This window comes from Lithobates pipiens, unplaced genomic scaffold (genome assembly GCF_037356315.1).
Source record: "Lithobates pipiens isolate NorthernLeopardFrog02 unplaced genomic scaffold, aLitPip1_a1.2 Scaffold_22, whole genome shotgun sequence".
In the NCBI taxonomy this organism is placed as follows: Eukaryota; Metazoa; Chordata; class Amphibia; order Anura; family Ranidae; genus Lithobates; species Lithobates pipiens.
The window spans coordinates 170,070,453-170,081,229 of NW_027507784.1; positions in this window are offsets into that span (position 1 = coordinate 170,070,453).

Below are 10,777 nucleotides of genomic sequence, written 5' to 3' on the forward strand. Positions count from 1 at the left end.
TGATTCACACTGATGCACTGTGGTTCAGTTGCAGTGATGGTGTATACAGATTTTTCCCGGATTTAACTCCATTTCCACTACAGTCCCACAGACTTCTATTAGGTTACACATTTTGACAACATTTTCTGAAAGCGCACCAAATGTCCTCTATACTGCAACTTTGGTGTGCTTTCAGAAAACACAGTAACATTATACAAACTAATAGAAGTCTGTGGGACTGCAGCTAAAAATGGGGATAAAATGCAGAAAAAACTGCGTGTACCCCAGAACTGCGAAAAACTCCAGGACAGCAATGTGAACTCAAAGGCTGCAGGGTGCTGAGTAATATAAAGGGGTCCAGAGATGCTGTGTAATGTAAAGGGGTCCAGAGGTGTAGGGTGCTGTGTAATGTAAAGGGGTCCAGAGGTGCAGGGTGCTGTGTAATTTAAAGGGGTCCAGATGTTCAGGGAGTTGTGTAATGTAAAGGGGTCCAGTGGTGCATGGGGTTGGGTAATGTAAAGGGGCCCAGTGGTGCAGCAGGTTGTGTAATGTAAAGTGGTCCAGTGGTGCAGGGGGTTATTTGATGTAAAGGGGTCCAGAGGTGCAGGGGGGCTGTGTAATGTAAAGGGGTCCAGTTTTGGCGAGGGGGTACAAAGTAGTGACAAAGAGATATTGGGGGATGCAGAGGTATGCGGGGCACAGGGGGTTGTTTTTACATTTTAAAGTGGGGGGGTGCCAGATATAGGATCTGCCCTGGGTGCCAAATGCTCTAGGTACCCCCCCCCCCCCCGGGGCCCGGTGAGGATGAGGAATGTAAGTTTACTGTTAAGCCTCCCAGGCCCTGCGAGTCTGGCCATGTCCTGACACACGCAGCCGCATACAGCAGGAGCAGAGAGCAGAGTGGGCCAGGCAGAACGCTTGAGAGCGCCTGTGAAGGGACATCGCTTTCAGCACATGAGGAGGCTCTGGAGTCTGAACAGGAGGTAGGAAAGGAGTAGGAGACTATCATCTTTTTTTTGTGGGGGGGGAGGGCCCCATACAACATTTTGCTATGGGGCCCTGTGATTTCTAGTTACGCCCCTGCTCTCGTCTGTCTTTTTTTGGCCGGAATTCCGACCGTGTGTACGTGGCTTAAGTGTGTTCTAACTGTGGGGGGATGGGCTGCCTGGGACATGACAGAGATCACTGTTCCCGATCACTGGGAACAGTAGATCTCTGTCATGTCTCCTGTCAGAATGGGAAATCCTCCTTGTTTACAAAGGCAGATCCCCATTCTGCCTCTTCTCACTGCGATCGCGGGTCGCCGGCGGACATCAAATCAGCCCAACCCACAGGCACGCTCGAGCAGCAGGCGGGAGTGTGCGATTCTGCTGGCAATTGCGCCTGCATGAGCCGACGTACATTGATGACGGTTTGTGTAGGAGAGCAGATCTGCTGTAGTACAACTGCAGGAGATCGGCAATAAATAAATAAAATAATTGTTCTTAAAGTATACCTAAAGGCAAAACTTTTTTTTGTTTTGTATGGAGTGGAGAGGGATTAGAACACCTGTAAAATTGTATTGTCTTATGTGCCCACGTTAAAGAGGAAGTAAACCCTTCCAAACAACTTGGACCTACAGGTAAGCCTAGATTAAGGCTTACCTGTAGGTCCAAGCAATATCTCCTAAACCTATATGGTTTAGGAGATATTTGCCCGAAAATGGGCACCGCTGTCTACGGCGCATGCGCCGTAGACAGCGGCGCGCAGGCGCACTAAATGCGGCAAATCCATGAATGGATTTGCCTAATTTGTCGACTCCCGTGCTTTACCTTTGCAGGGGAAAAAAGAGGAAGTAAACCCATCAGGGTTTACTTCCTCTTTAAGGAGATTCGCCCCTTTCTATTTGTCCTGTTTACATCACCATTTCATTACCATTGAAAATGAAAGTAAAAAGAAAATCCCAAATTTGGGGTTGTCCCAAGAAAAGTAATAGAGGGGAAATCTTCCAATGGGAACACTAGTTCTGGTGACCTGTGGGGTCCCCAAGGAATTCCCTTAAATTGCAGGGATTTCCTCTCACTTCCTGTTTGGCTATGGGACAGGAAGTGAAGGAAACTCTCCTCAATGGGACATAGATGGCAAAAATAAAATTGACAGGGGTTATAACCCTTTCTCTATCCAATATGAAAAAAAAAGTACTTCATTGGCTTCCTGCTATAGCCAAAAGATGGCTCTATCTGTCTCCAAAAAAATATGCAAATTTCATTTGGGTACAGTGCTCCATGACCGCGAAATTGTCATTCAAAGTGCGACAGGGCTGAAAGCTGAAAACTGGCCTAGGTAGGAAGGGGGTGCCTGGTATTAAAGTGTTTAAAAGTGCACCACAAACGCACTGAAAACGCATTGCAAACACACATAAATGCACAGTGAACACTGGTATTAAGGAATAAATGAGCCGTAGATCTTACTAATGTTTTATGAATGAGTATTGCTATTTACCTACACATGGGGCTTTAAGGTCTCCTTCAGTTGTGCAGTTAGGGGGCAGTAAAAGCAGGCAGTTGAGTCACGGTTTTACCGATCATCTACCTGAACAAGAAAATGCAGCTTCTCAGGGCTGTAGACATACCACAGCTGCAATGCTTTGCTTTGTGGCCACAGAAAAATTAAATGGCTTCGCACATTTACCTGAGATACCACTGCTGAACTCGACCTGTTCAAGTGAGTGAGGCCACACCACAACTGACTTGCAACCGCTTGAAATATACACAGTTCCAACATGGTGGGTCAGCATTTTCAGGATTAAGACAGAAGGTGAGGAGGCAACATATTACCTTCCCTCACCGTCTGTCAAATACCTCTGAAAGGCGGTCATGTTGAGGGGCAGCAAGGGTTGTTGCACATATGAGCGAGCCATTATAAGTATTTTATTTGCCTAGCATTATTTTTCAGGGATTTTCTTTGCCTGGGGAGCTTGCCATACACATGAATGGCTGCTTGCAGATGTGCTCTTGTATATGCTGATGCTGCTTTGCATCGGTGCTTACGCATTCAGAAAATACATTGGACACGCATGCAGGAGTAAATGCCAATGCAGAGAAGCACTTGTGCTTACAAGAACACGGTCGTGTACACTTTATACTATTCACTTGTATGGCAGGCTGTATGCGACACATGCAGTTCTCTGGGTGCAAGAGAGTGTCGGTAAATTACTCAAATGCCCTGTACACGCGGTCGGAAATTTGCGACGGAAAAGGTCCGATTGGATTATATTGTCAGAAAATCTGATCGTGTGTGGGCTCTATTGGACTTTTTCCGTCGGAAATTCTGACGGAAAAAATTTGAGAGCAGTATCTAAAATTTTCTGACAAAAAATAAGATCGTACTTTTTCTGATTGTTTGTAGAGAATTCCGACAAAGTGCCACGCATGCTCAGATCAAATTACGAGACCAGAGCTATTGGCTACTAGCCTCTACGTAGTCCCGTCGTATGCAACGAACATCACCACGTTCCGAACGATCGGATTTTCCGACAACTTTGTCCGACCATGTGTATGCAACACAAGTTTCGAACAAAATCTGGCGGAAAAAATCCGGCAGATTTTGTGGTCGGAATGTCCGGCCGTGTGTACAGGGCAATACTCATTAGACATATATTTACATATATTTACATTTTTTTGTTAATTTTATTTTAAATACATTAGATACTGTGTAAGGAAGTGTTCTTTTGTACACTGGTTGTGAGGTTGTTTACATGCATTCCTGGTAACTACCATAGAGTTCTTACAAACAGGTTCTTCCTGTTAAGAGGTTGTTTCCTGTCCCTGCTTAAAGTAATACTAAAGGATTGTTTTTATTTTTTTTTAAATAACAAACATGTCATACTTACCTCCACCGTGCAGCATGTTTTGCAGACAGAGTGGCCCCAAACATCCATTTTTTGGAGTCCCTCTGCGGCTCTTGCTGCTCCTCCCCACATTAGATAACCCCCTTGGAGAAGGGGGTTACCTTGCGGGCACGTTCCCGAGTCCAGCATTCGGCGTCCATAGAGGCTGAATGCAGTACTTGGGCCCCCCCCCCGGTGCCCATGTCACCGGATTTGATTGACATCAGTGAGAGCCAATGGCTGCGCTGCTATCAATCTATCCAATTTAGAGCCTGGAACCCATTGTGAGAGGGAAGCGAGGACGCGCTGACGGCAATTCAGGGCTCAGGTAAGTAAAATGGGGGGCGAGGGGACCAGTGACTGCAAGTGACTGCAAGGTGTTTTTTCACTTTAATGCATAGGATGCATTAAAGTGAAAAAACACAAGCCTTTACAACACCTTTAAGGGTCAGGTAACTCCTCAAGGCTATATATACACAATGCCTTGCAAAAGTATTCACCCCCCTTGGCTTTTTACCTATTTTGTTACATTACATTATAATCTGAATTATATGCAATGGCTTAAAACACAATAGTCTAAGTTAGTAAAGTAAAATTTGAAAAATATATACATACAACTATTTTTCAGAAATAAAAAAATTATAATTGGCATGTGCGTATGTATTCACACCCTTTGTTATGAAGCCCATAAAAAGCTCTGGTGCAAACAATTACCTTCAGAAGTCACATACATAGTGAAATGATGTCCACCTGTGTACAATCAAAGTGTCACATGATCTGTCATTACATATACACACCTTTTTGAAAGGCCCCAGAGGCTGCAACACCTAAGCAAGAGCCACCACTAACCAAACACTGCCATGCAGACCAAGAAACTCTCCAAACAAGTAAGGCACAATGTTGTTGAGAAGTACAAGTCAGGGTTACCGTATATACTCGAGTATAAGCCGAGATTTTCAGCCTCTTTTTTGAGGCTGAAAGTGCCCCCCTCGGCTTATACTCGAGTCATCGCCGTCTGACTGCTCGATCAGCGTATCGAGCAGACAGACGGCGGACATACTACAATTTGAAAGCCGCGCCTCCTTCTCCGCCTCCGCCTGTGATAGGCGGAACACTGAATTTCCCAGCAGCCTGTGTTCCGCCTATCACGGACATCGTCTCATCCTCGTCCGTAGTACGAGGATGAGACGATATCGGTGATAGGCGGAACACAGGCTGCTGGGAAATTAGGTGTTCCGCCTATCACAGGCGGAGGCGGAGGCGGGGCTTTTGAATTTTAGAATGGCCGCCGAGGCGATCCTGGCAAGGCACGGGACGGAGGCAAGGCAAGGCACGGCACGGGACGGGACGGGACGGAGGCAAGGCACGACACGACACGGGACGGAGGCAAGGCACGGCACGGGACGGAGGCAAGGAGGCAAGGCACGGGACGGAGGCAAGGAGGCAAGGCACGGGACGGAGGCTCGGGACACAGGTAGGCTGGACACACACACACACACACACACACACACACACACACACACACACACACACACAGGGATGGATGGATGGAGACACACACACACAGGGATGGATGGATGGATGGAGACACACACACACAGGGATGGATGGATGGATGGAGACACACACACACACAGGGATGGATGGATGGAGACACACACACACAGGGATGGATGGATGGATGGATGGACACACACACACACACACAGGGATGGATGGATGGATGGACACACACACACAGGGATGGATGGATGGATGGACACACACACACACAGGGATGGATGGATGGATGGACACACACACACACAGGGATGGATGGATGGATGGACACACACACACACAGGGATGGACGGACACACAGGGACGGACACACACACAGGGATGGACAGGCATGTCTCACCCTCGGCTTATACACGAGTCAATAAGTTTGCCAGTTTTTTTGGGGGTAAATTGGGGGCCTCGGCTTATATTCGGGTCGGCCTATACTCGAGTATATACGGTAGTTTATAAAAAAATATCCAAATATTTGATGATCCCTGGGAGCACCATTAAATTTATCATAACCAAGTGGAAAGAACATGGCACAACAGCAAACCTGCCAAGAGAAATCAAATTAATCAGAGAGGCCTCACAGAGACCTAAGGTAACCCTGGAGGAGCTGCAGAGTTCAACAGCAGAGACTGGAGTATCTGTACATAGGATGACAATAAGCGGACCGCTCCATAGAGTTGGGCTTTATGGCAGAGTGGCCAGAAAAAAGCCATTACTTTCAGCAAAAAACAAAATGGCACGTTTTGAGTTTGCGAAAATGCATATGGGAGACTACCAAAATGTATGGAGGAAGGTGCTCTGGTCTGATGAGACTAAAATTGTACTTTCTGGCCATCAAATAAAATGCTACATCTGGCGCAAACCCAACACATCACATCACCCAAAGAACATGTTTTTCAGCAGTAAATACAGGGATATTCTTGAGCAAAACCTGTTCCACTCTGTGTGTGATTTGAGGTTAGGACGGAAGTTCACCTTCCAGCAGGACAATTACCCCAAACACACTGCTTAGGGCCGGTTCACACTGCGGGCGATGCGAGGCGACACGACTTGCCTCGCCGCGATCTGACAAGTCGCCCCCGTTCTGTACAATGGAACCGTTCTGAGAGGAGCGACTCGAGTCGCTCCGACTCAGAAAAAAGGTTCCTGTACTACTTTTGGGCGACCTCGGGGCGACTTGCATTGACTTCTATACAGAAGTCATTTGCAAGTCGCCGCTGAGGTCGTGGCAGGTCGCGGCGAGGCAAGTCGGTGTCGCCTCGCATCGCCCGCAGTGTGAACCGGCCCTAAAGCAACACTTGAGTGGTTTAAGGGGAAACATGTAAATGTGTTGGAATGGCCTAGTCAAATCCCAGACCTCAATCCAATAGAAAATCTGTGGTCATACTTAAAGATTGCCGTTCGCAAGCGCAAACCATCCAACTTGAAGGAGCTGGAGCAGTCTTGCAAGGAGGAATGGGCAAAAGTCCCAGTGGTAAGATGTTTCATGCTAATAGAAACTTATCCAATGTGACTTGCAGCTGTGATAGTTGCAAAAGGTGTCTCAACAAAGTATTGACTTTAGGGAGATTAATAGTTGTGCACATTGACTTTTTCTGTTAGTTTGTCCTATTTGTTGTTTGCTTTACAATGAAAACATTTTTTAAAAATCTTCAAAGTTGTGGGTATGCTCTGTAAATTAAATGATGCAAATCCTCAAACAATCCATGTTAATTCCAGGTTGTGAGGCAACAAAACACGAAAAATGCCAAGGGGGGTGAATACTTTTGCAAGGCACTGTATGGATGTCTTTCAGGAAGTGAATGGGAGTGTGGCCAGCAACATTCTGTGGAAGCCAGAGGTGCAGCAGGCAGATTTTGTGCTGTATCGATCCATTCAGACTGAAATGGGACAATAGACAAGTGTTACGCCACTGTGTAGCTCACTGTTTGTTATATTACCGTCACTCCTGTGTGGGAATCAGAGATATCTGTTAGGCTCCTTTAATTCACTGAAATGTTCTATTTGCTTACTGTAGTATACTTGGGCTATTCTCAAGTGTATGAGAGTAAAGCTCATTGTATTAGAACTCTATCAAGTGACTGGTTTGTGTTGAAGTGTATATCTGCCACTTCATTATTTAAAGCAACAGTGTCCCTTTTTGGTCTGGAGGGGGTTTCTAGCTAGTGGAATGGTAAACAGCTCAGGGTAGCGATGGAATAAGCTTCCAACGGTTATTTAGACAGGTAGAGGCCTGGTAGCATTGATAGCCTATACTCAGATTAGGGACCAAGAGATACCTTGCAAGTGGCGCGTTCCAGACTTCTTTGCCATCGGTGTATTCGACTGTACAAGCGTCCCCAGAAAGCCAGTGGTCCACAGATGCGTCAGCGTTGGTCCTCTCAAGCCAGATTGTGTTACGCTGTGCAAGTCAGCTCATCAGCGGCCCCTGCAACTGAACTGTGCCACAGTGCCTAATTGGTGTTGGTGTTAAAGGCCTTTAATATCCAGATACGGTATCTTACAGAAGTGAGTACACCCCTCACATTTTTGTAAGTATTTTATTATATCTTTTCATGTGACAACACTGAAGAAATTACACTTTGCTACAATGTAAAGTAATGTGTGTACAGCTTGTATACCAGTGTAAATTTGCATTCCCCTTAAAAAACCTCAACACACAGAAATTATGGTCTAAACTGCTGGCAACAAAAGTGAGTACACCCCTAAGTGAAAATGTCCAAATTGGGCCCAATTACCCATTTTCCCTCCCCAGTGTCATGTGACTCGTTAGTGTTAAAAGGTCTCAGGTGTGAATGGGGAGCAGGTGTGTTAAATTTTGTGTTATCACTCTCACTCTCCCATACTGGTCACTGGAAGTTCAACATGGCATAATGAAATAATTGTTGCTCTACATAAAGATGGCCTGGGCTATAAGAAGATTGGCAAGACCCTGAAAATGAGCTGCAGCATGGTGGCCAAGACCATACAGCGGTTTAACAGGACGGGTTCCATTCAGAACAGGCCTCGCCATGGTCAAGAAGTTGAGTGCACATGCTCAGCGTCATATCCAGAGGTTGTCTTTGAGAAATAGACGTATGATTGTTGCCAGCATTACTGCAGAGGTTGAAGGGGTGAGGGGATTAGCCTGCCAATGCTCAGACCATACACCACACACTGCATCAAATTGGTCTGAGTGGCTGACATCCCAGAAGGAAGCCTCTTATAAAGATGATGCAGAAGAAAGCCCGCAAACAGTTTGCTTAAGACAAGCAGACTAAGGACATGGATTACTGGTACCTTATTAAGCTTATTTTGTTCAGATGGTGTCAAGCATGTGTGGCGGCAACCAGGTGAGGAGCACAAAGACAAATGTGTCTTGCCTACAGTGAAGCATGATGTTGGGAGTGTCATTGGCTGGGGCTGCATGAGTGCCGCGAGTACTGGGGAGCTACAGTTCATTGAGGGAACCATGAATGCCGACATGTACTGTGACATACTGAAGCAGAGCATGAATCCCTCCCTTCGGAGACTGGGCCACAGGACAGTATTCCAACATGATAACGACCGCAAACACACCTCCAAGACGACCACTGCCTTGCTAAAGAAGGTGTGGGTAAAGGTGATGGACTGGCCAAGCATGTCTCCAGACCAAAACCCTTTTGAGCATCCTCAAATGGAAGGTAGAGGAGCGCAAGGTCTCTAACATCCAGCAGATCCGTGATGTCATCATGGAAGAGTGGAAGGGGACTCCAGTGGCAACCTGTGAAGCTCTGGTGAACTCTATGCCCAAGAGGGTTAAGGCAGTGCTGGGAAATAATGGTGGCCACACAAAATATTGACACATTGGGCCCAATTTGGACATTTTTTGGACATTTTCACTTAGGGATGCACTCACTTTTCTTGTCAGTGGTTTAGACATTAATGGCTGTGTATTGAGTTATTTTGAGGGGGCAGTAAATTTACACTGTTATACAAGCCCCCCCCCCCCCATAACAGGGCTACAACTGTTTAATGGAGTCTTATAAGCCCTCTATGTGAGAGTATACCAATAGTGACAGGTTCCCTTTATGTAAACACTGACTTTCCCTGCTGCCTCCCCTGCAGTTTGGGGACAGTTAGTCTGCTTCTTTTCTGGAGCTGACCCCTGCCTGATCAATACAACACAGATTGGAGAACAGTGAGCTAAGCAAGCTCTTAAAGTGGTAGTAAACCGCAGATTTAACAGCGGAAAAATTCCCTGCAAGGCAATGGCATAATGTGCTAGTATTCATCACATACTAGCACATTATAAAATGCTTACCTTAGAACGAAGCCCTCCAGTCATGCACTGACGGGGCTTCCATTTCTCCCGGTCTTCCTTCCGGGTTCACTGGCTCCAGTCCCGTGAATGGCTGAGCCGCAATGACGTAATTCATGCACAATTGTGTCATACTTGGTAGACAGTTTATATGGCATAGATCTCTGAAGGGATGGCATGGGTACACTGTTCCTTCAGAGTGCATGTGCCAGTGATATCACTGGCTGCATGCATTGTGAATATCTCCAAAACACTGCAAGTTTACGAGCTGGTCACAGAACCAACAGGTAAGTCTTATTATAGGCTTACCTGTTGGTACAAGTTCCAAAGCCGAATTTACTACAGCTTCAAGATCATGCCTGCTATTACGGCTGTTTATGGGCTCTTACTGCCCCACTGTGTTAGTTACAACAAACCACAAGGTGACAGATCAGCTTTTAGCTATCAGAAAATAAATAAATGTTTGTGTGCAATGTCACATCATATAATCATTTTACTTTAGCTGAACACACACCTAGACTTTCATGAGCTACTGGGTGCCTTCAGTTTGGCTGCATTTTCACAAAATATATTCCTCAGTTATCACAAAGGATATAACCCACTTTGGGGTTGATTTAATAAAACTAATAAAACTAAAGAGTGCAAAATCTGGTGCAGCTCTGCAGAGAAACCAATCAGCTTGCAGGTTTTATCGTCAAAGCTTAATTGAACAAGCTGAAGTTAGAAGCTGATTCGCTACCAAGCATGGCTGCACCAGATTTTGCACTCTCCAGTTTTAGTAAATCTGCCCCACTGTGAGCACCAAATGGCATTGCAAACCCAGATCTTGCTATATAAAGGTAGCAGCCACATCATTACTGTGCTTTTATATCCTGTGCAGAGTACAGAGCTGTAGAAGTGGCCAACGGGTCCAGCCGCTTACATTCTACCTGTAGAAAGCTACAGCGTGAAGCAGATTTAAGCCAAGTCACCATTCACATGTAGAGAGAGAGTAGTACCAACTGCTCTTTACTTCAGGAAGCTTCTGTACAGAGGCAATATTTAAAGTGGTTGTAAACCCTTACAAACCACTTTGACCTACAGGTAAGCCTAGATTAAGG